The 16,375-nt window shown below is 40.2% G+C and overlaps 1 protein-coding gene across 1 annotated transcript in view; it reads right to left on the bottom strand.

Annotated features, from left to right (window-relative positions):
* Positions 1–13,931, bottom strand: part of MPP7 (MAGUK p55 scaffold protein 7) — a 327,469-nt gene extending 313,538 nt beyond the window's left edge. Inside the window, exon 1 of the mRNA XM_021686517.1 lies at positions 13,877–13,931. The gene's annotated coding sequence lies outside the window, so the exon portion shown is untranslated. The remainder of the gene's footprint in view (positions 1–13,876) is intronic.
* Positions 13,932–16,375: the final 2,444 nt, after the last annotated feature.

Raw genomic sequence — 16,375 nt, 5'->3', positions numbered from 1 at the left:
TTCTGTTGCCTTTCATTGCTTCAGGTAGGGAAACTGTATGTTTAAGATACTATGGAAGGCTTCTTACTTATATTCTCCAGCCACACCTGAGTCATCTCTACATGAAGGAGTCAGGTCACTGGAGGAAAAAAGTATGAGAGATCAGCGTGAATTGAAGGAAGATAAATGAGTTGAGGGAGAGAAATACACAGGCTGAGAAATACCTTGGAAGAGGGCCTTCCTTTTGGGGTTCAGGATGAATAAAATCTTTGAGGCAGCAAAAAGCTAACTATGTTTGGAGGAAAAGGAGGATACCAGCTGGAACAAAAGATTTCTGTAGGGAAGGGTTGGACAAGTGAAATCACCTACAATACCAGGCTGAGACATTTGGACTAGGTCCTAAGACCAATAGGGTTTGCCAGATATTTTTAGCTAGTGAGGAATAAAGTATTTTAGGAAAATTATATCTGGTAGGGGGGAAAAAAGACTACTTCAAAATAAAATAATTGAAATTATTCTTATTTTATTTGTTATAGTACTAGTGCAAAAGAGGACCCTTATAATAAGCCTACTTAAAAAAAAATTTTTTTTTTAAGATTTTATTTATTTATTTAACAGAGAGAGAGCCAGAGAACACAAGCGGAGAGAATGGCAGAGGGAGAGGAAGAAGCAAGCTCCCCACTGAGCAGGGAGCCCAATGCGGGGCTCGATCCCAGGACCCTGGGATCATGACCTGAGCCGAAGGCAGACGCTTAACCATCTGAGCCACCCAGGCGCCCCCACTTAAAAAAATTATTGAAGTCACAAATTACTTATCGATAGTGGGAAGGGGTCAAACTAAAATCATTGCACATCTTTCACACCCATTTCTCCCTCCATACTCTTAGTTATTCAGGGTGGGTCCCAAATCGTTTCACAATTGGTGACGTATAGTTGTATTTTTTCACTAATTTAAAATATTTAATTTCTATCTCAAACCATCTATTTCTCCGTTTTCAACTTTTTTGAATGTGTTTTTTTGTTTGATTGTTTTACTGTGGTTCGTGGTGAAGGAGGGTCCCAGGAGTGGCCCGTGGTGAGACTCATCCCCTTCACTGTAACTGAAATGCAACCCAAGGGAAGGCAGGGCTAAGTACTCCAGGAAGAAGAGACCTGCCTTGAGATCTCAGGGCTCAGCTCCCCTCTGAGATACTGTGCTCCGAGAAGCTTCTTCCCCACTGAGGATATGGGAAGCTCACCACTCCCGGAGCTTAACCTAGCCCAAAACTTGGATCTGGAAGGTCTGAAACCTTCATGGTACATGTAGAAACCAGAAAAAAGAATGGACATTCAAATATGGAAGCAGTTTTACATCCTGTGAAAGCTAGAGACCAGGATATATCTTTGGGATAGAATATTCTGGAAAACCAAGGAAAGGTTCATTATAGGTGTGAAAATTGACACCAAATGAGAAAAGATCTTTTCATGCTATTGCTCCAAATATCTAACTTGCTCCATGTTAAATAATGGTAATAGTAAAGACCTGCTAAGTATGTTACCCAATTATGTCACTCAGTCCTCACAATAAACACCATGGGGGTATGTGTCACTATCACTGTTTTACAGATAAGAAAACTGAGACTAGATCAATGATAATAATCACTCAAATTTAGGCAACTAATAACTCACAGAACTGGGGATCAAACCTTTCTTGCCTCACATCAAAGTCAAACCCTTATCTGTCACTCTCACCCTTTCAGATTAAATTTTCTTCATAGAGGGGCACCTGAGTGGCTCAGTCCGTTAAGCATGTGACTCTTGGTTTTGGCTCAGGTCATAATCTCAGGGTCATTATCTCAGGGTCCTGAGATCAAGCCCCATGTGGGGCTCCACACTCAGTGGAAAGTCTGCTTGAGATTCTCTCTGCTCTTCCCCACTGTGTTCGCGTGTGCACACATGCACTCTCTCCCTCTGTCTCCAAAATAAATCTTAAAAAAAATTTTTTTTTCTTCATAGAAGTTTTTTTAAAGAATTTATTTAGGGGCGCCTGGGTGGCTCAGTCAGTTAAGCATCTGCCTTCAGCTCAGGTCATGATCCCAGGGTCCTGGGATCAAGACCCACATTGGGATCCCTGCTCAGCAGAGAGCCTGCTTCTCCCTCTGCCACTCCCCCTGCTTGTGCTCTCTCTATCAAATAAATAAATAAAATCTTAAAAAAAAATAATAAAGAATTTGCTTAGACTTCACTGTCCTTGCAACCCATTACTTGTTTTTGTAGCCATGTGTGTGTTTAGCTGTGAAGATACAGAAGACAAAAAAGAAAACCTGCTTTTCTAAGAAAGTTGGAAAGACACTGGTGGCATTTTATGCCAGCCCAGTGCCATGTGACAAAATGAATCACAGAGCCCGGGAGAACTCTGATCTTCCATGTTTTGTAATGAGTCCTGCACTAAATGACTTGGGAACAACCTAGCAGGCACTTGACCCCAGCAAAGAGAATAAAAGTAGGAGAGAAAGGATAAGTGGAGACCTTGTGTTGACCAAAGTGGATGGGATAATTATAACCCATATAAAAGCCGGAATGTCTTGTAGTCCCTGTCCTGAAGAAGTAGTATTAAACTAACCATAAGTTCAGAGGCTGAGCAATTAACATTCTTCTTTAAAAGAAATGCCCATGACTCAGTGGTAGGTAGGGCAAGGGAGGCAAGAAGTTTTGCACAACAAAACTTTGAAAAATCCTCTCTTCCATCTCTAACAGCCATTTTACATAAAAAATGGTGGTCGGTCCCCAAAACTTTCTCTCTGTCATTCTCAGGTCTCCCTTGTGGGTCTCATCTCTCTTTGTCACTGTCTCTTTCCTTCAATGTCTACTCTTTGTCCTCTCCCCTGGGTAAAACTCAATGCTTTCTGGAATGCATCCCTGTAACTTCTCCATTTTCTCTGAACCCAAATCCTGTACCATAAAATCCCAGGAACGAAGCTGAGATGGGGAGAATTCCCTTTAGCAGATATGAGGGAAAAGCTATGAACACTCATATGCCAATATGACCTGGTGAAATTTGGGTTACGCAGTTCTGTATATCATCTGAAGATCTTCTTCTGCCTCCATTTCTCTGTCAAGAAGTCCCAGCCAATGTATGGTGACTATAGTTAATAATACTGTGTTGCATATTTGAAAGTTGCTAAGAGAGTAAATCTTAAAAGTTCTCATCACTAGAAAAAAAAAATTTGTAAGTATATGGTGACAGATGTTAACTAGATTTACTGTGATGATCATTTCACGATACAGTTGACCCTTGAACTACGCAGGTGTTAGGGGCACTGACACCACACCCCCCAGTCAAATAGACTTTGTGAGAAGATGGCAGAGTAAGAAATAGACACATAGACTTTGTGAGAAGATGGCAGAGTAGGAAAATCTTAATCTCACCTCGTTCCGTGCATACAACTAGATGTGTTATCTACACAACAGTGTAAGTAACCTAGAACATGGCCTGAAGACTGGCAGACCAAACTCTCCACAGCTAATTGTGCAGAAGAGGCCACATCAAAGAGGATATAAACAGACCAGTGTGGGAACTGTCCCCAGGAGGGAGGGACACTACAGGTGCACAGAGGAGACTGAAACAGACCCAAGCACCAAGCACCCCAGACAAGGGAACCCACACTTGGAGAACACAAATCTCCATAACATTGGGCTTTGAAAACCAGAGGGGCCTAATTTCACAAGTTCTTTCAATCTGGAGGCTTAACATCTGGAACTCAAAAATCTGTGGGCTCAGCTCTGGGATAGCCAGGAGGGTGATAGGAAACTGAATCCCTTCCCTTAAAGAGACAGCACAACAAATAGCCCCACGGATACAGCATCAAAGCAGAAGTTTAAAAAATACCTGGGGTATACATGAAGGAGATTTATTTACTAATCTCAGAACGTGTGCTGGAGGGGCAAGGATCTTTAGGAGACTTCTCCAGGAACAAAGGAGCTGGCTGGCACCATTTCCCTCCCCTGCCCCACAGCCTAGGTATACAGACACCTGTGGGAACCAGGGCAGCACCAACTCACTCTACTTAGCTTGCTAACAGTGGTCTCCAACCCCACATTCCCCTGCAGACATGCACCCTCCAGCCAGGTCTGGCTCCAGGTTTCCCCAGCAGACCCACATAAACCTTGCTAACATCAAGCACCTGGTGCCATGTCCTCCTCCAGACCTGCCCCCTCCTATACACCCTTGGCCAGAGCCCCATCCAAAGTGGTGCCACAGGCCTGTCAGTGTGCAAGCAGCCCCAATAGGGGCCAGCACCACTCCAAAGTGACTCGTGCCCCAGGGAGAGGAGATAACCACACACACCAGTCTGACCGTGGCCCCAGCAGTGGGCTAGAGGCAGACATCTGATCTGACTGCAGACCCCACCCACCAACGGAAGCTTCTCAGGGGACAAAACAGGGAAAGTATCCTGCAGATCCATGCCACTGCATCTCTGGCAAACATTTGGTCTGACTCAACTCAAAGCCCAAGGCAACCCCAGACTGGAACAAGTCCTTCCTGTAACAGGCAAACAACTAGCCTGAAGGCAAACATGGCTCAGCCACAATAATAGGGTGCACACAACACACATAGGAGACATCCCTGAAATGCTAGGTTCTGATGAACAGGGGACACTGCACTCCAGGGCACGACAGGACCTCTTCTTCAAATGGCCACCACTTTCAAGAGCAGGAGACATAGCTGACTTTCCTAACACATAGAAATAGACACAGAAAGACAAAATGAGAAGACAGAGGAATATGTCCCAAATGAAAGACCAGGACAAAATCACAGCAAGAGAGCTAAACGAAATGGAGGTAAGTAATATGCCTGAGAATTTAAAGTAATGATCATAAAGATACTCACTGAACTTGAGAATTCTCAAGAGTAGAGACTTCAGTGAGACCCTCAACAAAGAGATAGAAAGCATAAAAAAAGAACCAATCAGAGAGGAAGAATTCAATAACTGAAATTAAAATTACGCTGGAGAGAGTAAATAGTAGACTAGAGGAAGCAGAATGGATCTGTGACCTGGAGGACAAAGTAATGGGAAAGCAATCAAGCTAAACAGAAGAGAGGGAAAAAAATAATAAATAAAATTAAATATAGACTTAGGGTACTCAGCAACACCATCAAGCATAATAAGTTTCACATTATAAAGATCCCAGAAGGAGAAGAAAGAGAATGGGGGACAGATATTTATTTGAAGAAATAACAGCTGAAAACTCCCTGAACCTGGGGAAGGAAACAGAAATCCAGATCCAGGAGGCACAGAGAGCCCCAACAAAATCAACTAAAGGAGGCTCACACCAAGACACATAGTAATTAAAATGGCAAAAAGTACTGATAAAGAGAGAATTAAAAGCAGCAAGAGTAAACAGTTACATACACGGGAAACCCCATAAGGCTATCAGCAGATTTTTCAGCAGAAACTTTGTAGGCCAGAAAGGAGTGACATGATATATTCAAAGTGCTGAAAAAAAACAAAAACAAAAACAAAAACCCTGCAACCCTGGATATTCCAACCAGCAAGGCTATCCTTCAGAATAGAAGGAGAGATAAAGAGTTTCCCAGACAAACAAAAGTTAAAGGGATTCATGACCACTAAATCAGCCCTACAAGAAATGTTAAATTGGATTCTTTGAGTGGAAAGGAAAAACCATAACTAGGAGTAAGAAAGGTAGGAAGCACAAAAGCAGTAAAATTAAGTATATCTACAAAAATCAGTCAAGGGATTCATAAAATAAAAGGATGTAAAGTATGACACCATATATCTAAAACATGTTGGGGAGAGGAATAAAGAATGGGTTCAAACTTAAGCAACCATCAATTTAATATAAACTGCTATATGTATAAGATGTTATATACAAACCTAATGGTAACCACAAATCAAAAACCAGTAATAGATATGTAAAAAATAAAGACAAGAAGCCAAGTACATCACTAAAGAAAGCCAACAAACCATGACAGAAGAGAGCAAGAAAAGAAAGGAACAGAGAAGAACTACAAAAACAACCATAAAACAAAATGGCAACAAGTACATACTTATCAATAATTACTTTGAATGTAAATGGACTAAATGCTCCAATCACAAGACATAGGGTCAGGGCACCCAGGTGGCTCGGTTGGTTAGGCGTCTGACTCTTAATTTCAGCTCATGTCACAATCTCAGGGTTGTGAGATCAAGCCCCACATCCGACTCCATGCTGGGCATGGAACCTGCTTAAGATTCTCTCTCTCTCTCTTTTTCTCTCTCTCTTTGAAAAAAAAAAAAGAAGACACAGGGTGATGTTAACTATACTGGAATTAAAAAAAAAATCTTCATATAACTATTGACTTACCCCAAACTTTACTAATAGCCTACTATTGACCAAGAAAAAAAAATCTACATATAAGTGGACCCACATAGTTCAAACCTATGTTATTCAAAGGTCAACTGTATATACACATAAAATCACTAAGTTGTACACCGGAAGCTAATATAATATTATATGTTAAATTTTGCCTCAATTAAAAAACTAAATTTTAAACAAATTTTAAGTCCCAGACAAAACTAGGTTTTGTTTTCCCCAAATACAAGTTCTAACCTTGAGAAGGATTGCTGTTTTAAGAATTGTGAAATGGGGGCTCCTGGGTGGCTCAGTCGTTAAGTGTCTGCCTTCAGCTCAGGTCATGATCCCAGAGTCCCTGCTCAGTGGGGAGCCTGCTTCCCCTCTGCCTGCTTCTCCCCGTGCTTGTGCTCTCTCTCTCTCTCTCACTGTCAAATACATAAATAAAATCTTTAAAAAAAAAAAAAAAGGAATTGTGAAATGAGGGGCACCTGGATGGTTCAGTTGGTTAAGCATCAACTCTTGATTTCTGCTCAGGTCATGATCTCAGGGTTGTGGGATTGAGCCCTGCATCGGGCTCCCCACTCAGCGGAGAGTCTGCTTATCTCTCCCTTCCTCTGCCCCTCCCCATGCTTGCACATGCTCGCGCTCTCTCTTTCTAAGATAAGTAAATAAATCTTTAAAAAAAGAGGAAAAAAAAAAAGAATTATGAAACAACCAGGAGACAACGGATGAAGAAATTCAGTCTCCAGCCCAGGAGCTACATCAACCAGGGCTTGATGACTTAGGCGCTGGATGGCTAGGGGCACTTTACCCCATCTCTCCAAGCCCTGCTGTCCTCATTTGCAAACTGGGATCTAGATATTCATGAAACAGGTATTTATTGAGTATCTCCTATATTCCATGTATATTTTAGGTTCAGGGGATATACCATGAACCAAACAGAAAAAAATTCCTGCTCTTATAAGCATACATTCTGGTGGGATGATGATAGCCATATTTCGCTCTTAGGTTATTCGAGAATTAAATAATAATAACAATGAACACATATCATGATGACTATGTGCCAGGAATGATTGTTAAGTACTTGGCATGTGCTTTGACCAAGGATTCTTTGCTTTTTCTGCGCCAGAGTCCCCTTTGGCAAACTAATAGAGCCAACCAACCCCTTCTCAAAATAAGGTTTTTAAATGAATAAAACAGAATACGTGGGATAATAAGGGAAACAAAATATACTGAGACACAAAAGTTACATGGTAATAAAGTGCTGACTTTTTAACGTATTAAATGATGAGCTCTAGTAACGGGTTTAATAATACTGTAACTTTGAAAAACCAATGAGCCTAGATGTAATTAATATCCCTATCCAAGCTCACAGGCATCCGGAATTCCAATCCACTGGTTTGTAAACCCCAGGGTTAATTTAATCCTCATTATAACCCTACAAAGTAAGTATTATTATTATTCCTTTTTTTTTTTTTTTTTTACAGATGAAGAAAATTAGGTACAAGGAGGTTAAATAGCTTGCCTGTGGATAATAAGTTATGGAGCTGAGATCTGAGCTCCAAAGCTTGTGTTCTTAAAACTACACAGTGCATGGCTTAGCCCAGGGTTTGCCTCACGGTCAGGGTCAATAATACTAGCTGGTAGTTGGAAGTAGTAATTGTAATAAGTAGTAGAAGCATTAGGAGGAGAATATATCTAGGGGACAAAGAATAGTTTGTACCAGTATTAAGAAAATCTTTAAAGGGAAAAATCTGGTGTGAAGCAATGAAATCCACTGTGTAGGACACAGCATATCCTGTTCCTCCAAGACATGTACAAATTCATTTCTTTCTGTGTGTGATTACCCATTCCCGGGCTCAGGGCAAAGGCTTTGGGGGATGTGATAACGTAGAGAAATGTTCCTGAGTCTATGACAATTTCTTATTTTTATTTGTATAACCCCCTATTAATTGTTGGGGCTTTTCTACACTTCCAGTAGGCATTCTGCCCAGAAGACCCTTCGGACATGAATCAGTGTAGCGGAATAAGAACACTGTTCATCTTTCGGAGGGGGCTGCTGAGAATGAATGCAGCTTGCTATTCTTCTCTGCTGACGTTTGCAAACGTGCGAAGTCAGAGGTCTGGATCCAGCATGGGTCCTTCAGGCACTACATAAATATTAATTAACTGAAAGGTGTTGATAAGGTAAAGAAACTTACACTTATCCAAATGGGGACAGCCAACACTTCAGTTTCAACGTGTTCAGGAAAAAGACCAACAACAGAGCCCCGATCATTAGAAAGGCTTTCCTCCTGCGCTGGGTGACAGGTCTCAGGGAGAGCCAGCCCAGCCTAAGGCGAATGGAGCACAATAAGATGATTCATTCTTTCTCCCAAGTTGGCTTTGTAAAAGCATTTTTCGAATTGCCTGTCCACGGCATATATTTTTACCGTAACAAGGCACTCAGTTCCTTAACATTCATTGGGCACACTGCTCCCAAGAGCAAAGCAGACAAGTGGCCGGAGACGCCCTTGTCACACCAAGGTAAATGCCACCTGATTCACCAGAGGGTTTGAGAACTCCAGTTCCCAAGGCCTGTCTGTGCTGACATTCTATTCAACCCCACAGGAAAGAAAAAGCTTCAACACTCCAATGCAAGAGGGGGGTGAAGCGCTAGTAGTCAGTAAGCCCAGCGCTCAGCCCTGGGGATCAAGAGTCTCTGGAGGACGTGGTGAGGTCAGAGATGCCGGAGAGTCTGCACATATTCCTCCCCGGGCCACCACCGGCCTTGACTTGGGAAAAGAGCACATGTGACCAGCTGCACTGAAAAATACCACCGTGAACCTTCACAGATGGCTCCAGGCCGGGGGTAAAAATAGCTCATCATACAGCACAGCCCAAACTTGGAGCAGGGCAGGTTTTGATTTCAGCCGGCCAAAAAGGTAAAAAATGTTTTCACGGAGCCGTGAGAAGCTGCCAGGGAAAGAGAGATTTAAAACACAAGTATTTCACATTCTACCTTACTTCGAATTCATTCAGCTGTCCTCAGCAAAAGAATGAAAAATATTTGCAGCTGCGGGGGGCAGGGGGGGGGCGGGTAGTAGTATTTGTCTTTCTTACTGGACCATAACAAGAAAACTGGCAGGCCAGCCTGGAAGCTTGGTAAATAACTTCTTCAATACATGGACTCATAGGAAGATCTGAATAAAGAGAGAAATGAAAACTTGTGCTTTTGTATTTATTTTCAAAGACTCAGCTTTATAGGTTATCGGGAGTCCTAATTTGTTTAATCATTTATTTTCAACAAGTTGTTTCATCCATGTCCCATTGTTCCACTGAGGTTTCTATTTTTACCGATGGGGGTGAATCACGCTCTGACCATTTACAGACATGTTTAGAACATGATTTTTCAAGTCAGGACCCAAGTGAAATTTTGATTCCCAAACCAGAGCCTTGAAGCTCAGCACACTAGCATCCATTGTGCTCTGACATTATGTTGGCCTGTGTGCTCTGATTGTATCACAGAATAGAGGTGATTGGAAGGGCTCCATGGACAAAAAATAGCCAGATAATAACTCTTTACAAGATAAGAGGAAATAAATGGCATTTGACTTGGGGTTCCCTCAGTCCCCTGACCTGGTGAACAAGAAAATGCTTTTGTATCTTTCAGTTGTTGAAATCGATGCAATCAATTTGCATCCAATCAGCAAAAGAAGTGTTTGTCCTCACGGACAGTGTTGTTCTGTCCTGAGAACCATGAATGCTTTTTCTTATTCGACTCAAAATTTCTAGTGCCTCGTGAATATAATAGAGTCTTGATGCCTGGTTAATAAAAATTTCAGCTCTGTTGGATTTTCTTCTGAATTTTTTAACAAAAGGTAAAATTAAATCTAATTAGAACTTTTACCCACGCATAATATAAATAGGATCAGTGTTCAAATTCACATCTTAAAGAGGGTAGAGTAATTGTTCTTTTTGGTCTAATTTGTAGTTTTCAAAATTTGAATCCCTTGAAATTGAACATGAATCTAAGTGTTGCCTTTTTTTTCAGTGGGGTGGAATTTTGAATGACCAGGATCGAGGGTTATAAGTTCACAACAGCCCTGGTAGAATTCTTAGTTTTTTCTCTCTGGGTGTCAGGAACTTGTTCATAGTCAGTTCAGAGAAAAGACAAATAAAAAACGCTTCCCTCCTGAGCCTTTTCCTTAACCAGAGAATGCTTTTGTGATTAAGAGTTGATTTCCATTCCAAATAGAGAAACTTGTATTTTTGATCTTATTTTTTCTACCTAACAGAAAAAAGGTTTATACGCTTTTCTCCTCCCCTGGAAGGATATCCATGATTATAAATATATCGACCCATGTTTTCTGATGGAATACCTCGCAGTTATATTTTTAGCATTTACATTTTCTATATAGCTGGAATTGATCTTGGTAGGAAGTATAAATCCAGTTTTGCTTAATGGCTTTCCATTTATCCAAGTATAATATGACACTGATTTGAAATATTTGTATTATATACTAAATGTTTATATGTATGGGCCTCTCTCCTTTTCCATTACCATGACTGTTCTAGTTATCACAGTTTTAGCCAATATATCTTTATATTGTTTTAGCCACATAGTTTTAGCCGTGGTAGTACATCGTAATACATTTTATATTCACTATACTACTGTTAAAATATAAAGATACTGCTCATCTTTGCCATTCTTTTCCAAAATGACTGTGTTTACTCCCTGAAACTCTTAATAATCTGTAGTTTTGACTCTTCTTGCCTGCCCCCTCTCCTCCAATTGATTGGGATATCTTTCGACTTATTGATTGATTTAGATACTAGGAATACTCCAAAATGTTGCTTGTTCTAAAGCATACAAATATTCAATATTCCTTGAATACTTCCTTATTAAGCTTATCCTAAGTATTTGATGTCTTTGGTTTGTTGTTGTGTCTGAGTGAATGCTGACCCTCCTACTGGATATCTTTAGGTTATTTTTTTTAGCTTAGTAAAGTATTGGTTTTCTCATGTTACCTTAAAGACCAACTGCTTTAACATATTTTACTGCTTCTTTTTTTTTTAATATTTTATTTATTTATTTGACAGAGAGAGACAGCTAGAGAGGGAACACAAGCAGGGGGAGTGGGAGAGGGAGAAGCAGGCTTCCTGCTGAGCAGGAAGCCCGATGTGGGGCTCGATCCCAGACCCTGGGATCATGACCTCAGCCAAAGGCAGATGCTTAACGACTGAGCCACCCAGACACCCTATTTTACTGCTTCTAATAGTTTTTCAACTGAGTTTTCCTTAATAATAAAACACTGAGTTACATTTGTAAAAAAAATATCAAAATGCAGTTTAAATGATCAAACTGTAGAGTCTGAAATAATGAGGTTTTGCTGTAACTGAGAATATACACATTTCTATAAATCTTATTAACTTTAATAGCTTTACAGATTTTAAGCTTGTCCAACAAGAACAAAATAAATATCAGGTTTAGGGTCTATTCCCAGCTGACTAGCCAAAATTCCCTGATTATAACCGCTACCCCCCTTCTCTGTGTTTTGGGTTGTCACTTTGTACAGTGAAAAGAGTGGTACTTCCTCTTTTCTCCCTAATTTGAGGTGATATATGATGAATGAAACAATGAAGCAAGGTATTAATAGCTTCCCAATAGACTACACTGCATCTACCTAGGATACCTGATAGGACTCACCAATAAGAATACTGCGCACAGAATTTTAGTGTTGGTAAGAGTGGAGTAGTTTGTATCGTACTATCTTCACTTTTGATAGCAATTAGTTGAAATAGTTTTTAAAAATGATCTGAAGGCATTGGCAAGTGGCTAAAAGCAGGCAGAAAGTGGATGAAAGCTTCATGCAATGTGAGCTGGCCGGAACTCAAGAAGAAAGCCACAATCTTATTGGATGGAGGTATGAAAGATGGAATATGGGGTTGCTTGAATGGTTGAATATTGAGGGTGGGAATCCTGGAACAGATGGAACCACAGAGGAGGAAGCCCCAAGTGGGAATATAAACTCCTCTCAACCCCTCAGCTGATGGAAACTGCATACGTTGGGCAGGCTGCAAGAAGCCTAAAAAAAAGCGAAAGCTAGAAGGTCGAAAGACCTAAGCAGAGATTCCAGCTGTGGCCCACTGTAGAGCAAAGAACATTTAGAATTTTGAAACCTACCAAGTAAACATCTCAGAGTTATTTTGAAACCACCACGGGGCCTTGACTTACAAGTAAGGATGATGTCCAGGACTGACGGGTTGACCCTAGGAGTAAGGAAAAAACCCAAATAGACCTACCCTAAATACACGTTAAACCAAGCCTCCACAAGTTAAAGTAGATCAGTCAGGAATTTAGCTGCCTGCTAAAACAAAAATCAATACTCTTCAAGGAATAGAAGAGATCCCAAAGTGTTGACAATGTATCATGTACAATGTTTTATATATGATTTAGAAATTACTATATATTTGAAGAAATGCAGAGGCATAACCCAGAGTTAAGAGAAAAATCATAAAATTGTATTCTGAATGACCAAGATGTTGAAATTAGCAGATATAAATTTTAAGGTGGCTATTATAAATATGTTCCAAGAAATCAGAGGGAAAGATGGTCATAATGGGTGAACAGATAGGGAATCTCAGCAGAGAAATGGAAACTATATTTTATGAATACAAAAAAAGGAAGAAGAGGTGGATGAAATTCTAAAGCTGACAAGTATATGAAAGAAAATCCTAGCTGACCTTCACAGCAGATGAAGATGCAGAAGAAAGGGTCTGTGAATTTGGACACAAATCAATGGAAATTATCCAATCTGACAAAAATCAAAGAAGAACCATCTGAAGAACAAAGACAAAAAAGACCTAAGAAAGTCAAGGGAAAAGGTATAGCTGGATAGTTTTGAGGGCTTCATCCAAATGTAGGATTTCATTAATTCAGTTGGTAAACTGTCTCTCATGTCTCTCAAACTTTCTCAAACAGCTCTCTTAAAACTGATTCCAGAAGACCTCACTTCCTGGATGAATAATTCAGGCCATCTTTCCACTCCCTTCCAACCCTATGAATGAGAGCATTATCCTTGTTGGTCCAATTCAAACTATCCTCAATGAAAGTACCCAAAGTACCCAAGAAGCATATACATTTCCAGAGGTGGCTTCCTGGTTTTATCAATGAAACTATCCTACTTCCCCAATAAGGTAGGGCACTCTATAAAAATCTGTTGAATGAGGGATGCCTGGGTGGTTCAGTCAGTTAAGTGTCTGGCTCCCGATCTCAGCTGAGGTCATGATCTCAGGGTTTTGAGTTCAAGCCCTGTGTTGGGCTCCCTGCTGGGTGTGGAGCCTGCTTTAAAAAAAAAATTGTTGAATGAATGATGGCATAGTCTAAAGGGAAAAAAAACATGGGAAATTGAGAGCACTACTGAGAAAGTGGCTCATTTTATTGACTACTGATTCATAGAAAATGGAGGTTTCAAAGAGGTCAAAGAATTCACGGAGTTGGAATAAGGCAGTAAAGGAACTGGGGGTGGGGGAAGGCACTGCTCAAAGAGAGAGCAGATTTGAGAAGCAATACACTTACAGAGGATGACAGGGTGTAGGGCTTGTCTAACCAGTTCCAGTCCCTTTAAATGAACGTAGCACATCCAAACAGGCCCAGGAGAGGAGCTCATAAAATCAGCTTGCAAGCATCACTTCTTTATCTCCAGAGCTAAACTCTTGATTTCCTCCCCAAACCTGCTCCACCCCCATCTTGGCAAATGGCACCTCGAACTGCTTAGTCATGTCCTATCAGAAACCTGGAAGTAATTTTTATTCCTCTCTCTCCTCACCCCTATATTCAGCCTATCAGGAACTGCTGGTTCTTCTATCTCCACTGCTATCAGCCTACTTCAGGCTGCCATCATCTTTGTCCTGAACTATTGAAATAGCTACTTATTAGATTTCTCTGTTCCCCACTCTTGTCCATTTTCATCTTTTCTCTACACATTATCAGTGACCATGTAAGCATACAAATCAGATCAATTCTTTTCTATTTATTTTTTTAAAAGATTTTATTTATTTATTTGAAAGAGAGCAGGAAAGAGCACAAGTGGGGGGAGGGGTAACAAGTAGGGGGAGCAGAAGCAGACTCCCTGCTGAGCAGGGAGCCCAATGGCGCTCGATCTTAGGACCCTGGGATCACGACCTGAGCTGAAGACAGACCCTTACCCAAATGAGACACCCAGGTGTTCCATCAATTCATTTCTATTGAAATCAATAGCTTCCATCCCAGCTAATGTAAGATTCACCTTTTTTTTTTACTGCACAATCAGAACCCCGCCTCTTCCCCCAATCTCACTTCTCACAACTCTTCATCTTGTTTATTGTGTTCTATCCACACCGGTATTGTATATACTAGCACTAATAGGGCGAGCTCTTTCTCTTCTACCCGGGCACCTTCACAGAGTATGTTTTCTCTCTTGAGGGCACCTGGGTGGCTCAGTCGATTAAGCATCTGACTCTTGATTCTTGATTTTGGCTCAAGTCATGATCTCAGAGTTGTGAGATCGAGCCCCGAGTTGGGCTCCATGCTCAGCAGGGAGTCTGCTTGAGATTCTCTCTCTCCCTCTGCCCCTCTCCCTGCTTGCACTCTTTCTCTCTCAAATAAATAAATCTTTAAAAAAAAAAAAAAGAAAGAAAGAAAAGAAAATGTTTTCTCTCTTGGAATGATCTAGTCTCATCAGATAACTGATGCCTTTTCCTTTGAGTCTCTCCTTAAAGGGCTACTTCCTCGGATATGCCTTCCTTGACCTCCCTTTCTAAAGTTGCTCTCCTCGGGCAACTGTTATTCTCCAACACAGAACCCTATTCACTTTCCTGTATTTATGCCAATTTGGAATTATGTATTTTTTTACTTGTTTATTTACCATCTTCCCACTAGAGTATAAATTCAGTGAAGCCAGAATCAGAGCAATTTTGTTCAGTACTATTTACCTAGCTCAGGACCTTTTATATAGATGTTCAACAAATATTTGATAAATGAATGAATGAACGGAAACATCTTGAGAGTTCCTTTAGACCTTCTCCCACTTACTGGCTCCTTGAGTGGGCCTTGCCTTCAACTGATTTCCTTCTTCTCTTCCTCCCCACACTGATCTAAGAACAGGGACCTCAAGGAAGTATAGCTATAAGAGTAAATTCCTAATGTAAAATGCTGGGGAATGTCTTTAGAAACAATTTTAAATAACTTTAACTTAAAATCATGATATGAATTGTAAGGCAAGGAACTACATACTCAATAACATAGTGCAATATTCAAACCTAGTAATTGGTCTTGTGCACCTATATTTTAGCAAATCAGCATGCAATGAAAATGATAATACAAACTAAAGATAATATCCAACAAACTAATCTTCAGTTTGTAGTCTAAAAAAATATTATCTTTACGTAGAAAATTAGAACAATTATTATGTTCGTATTTCATCTCTTAGTATTACTGAGGTCACAGACACTAATTCCAGGTTTTAGACATTGAGAAATTATATGTTCTACCCTATATAAGGGAATATGGTGCTACTGACTCACTGTTAATTGAACAGGCATTTGCTTTGTTTATTCAGCTGTGGTCCTGGTTTGGGTTACTCCATCAGTCCTTTTCTTGAGTTCCTTTCTAGCCACAAGAAGACACTGAGAAGTTTTTATTCTTATGGAAATTAGGTGAACTATAAATTTTAATTTCATTAGCACCATGTTTTAAACAACTTCGGTAATATGTGAGCACACAGGTCAATTTGTTGTGTGTGTGTGTGTGTGATTAACAAATTGCAAGTGGCTCACCTTGGTACAGTATTTCTAATTCCTATCCATTCCCTAAGTGCTATCCTAACCATATTCCACCCTCATTTCATTTAAGTGGTTTATGATATAAAATTAAAATTGAAAGGATGTCATTTAATATTTTTTGAAGCATAGGAGTTTTGAACTAATTATTTTACAGTTGACAGTTTATACACATTTTACAAACTAAATAGTAATTTAGAATATAAATAGTGTAAGCCTGTCAGAAATGATTATAGCTAGAAAATCTTCTTAGAGTGTT

Source organism: Neomonachus schauinslandi, chromosome 5, assembly GCF_002201575.2.
Source record: "Neomonachus schauinslandi chromosome 5, ASM220157v2, whole genome shotgun sequence".
NCBI classification, from domain to species: domain Eukaryota; kingdom Metazoa; phylum Chordata; class Mammalia; order Carnivora; family Phocidae; genus Neomonachus; species Neomonachus schauinslandi.
Note: the sequence above shows the minus strand (reverse complement) of the source record. Positions and strands in the feature narration are given on the sequence as shown.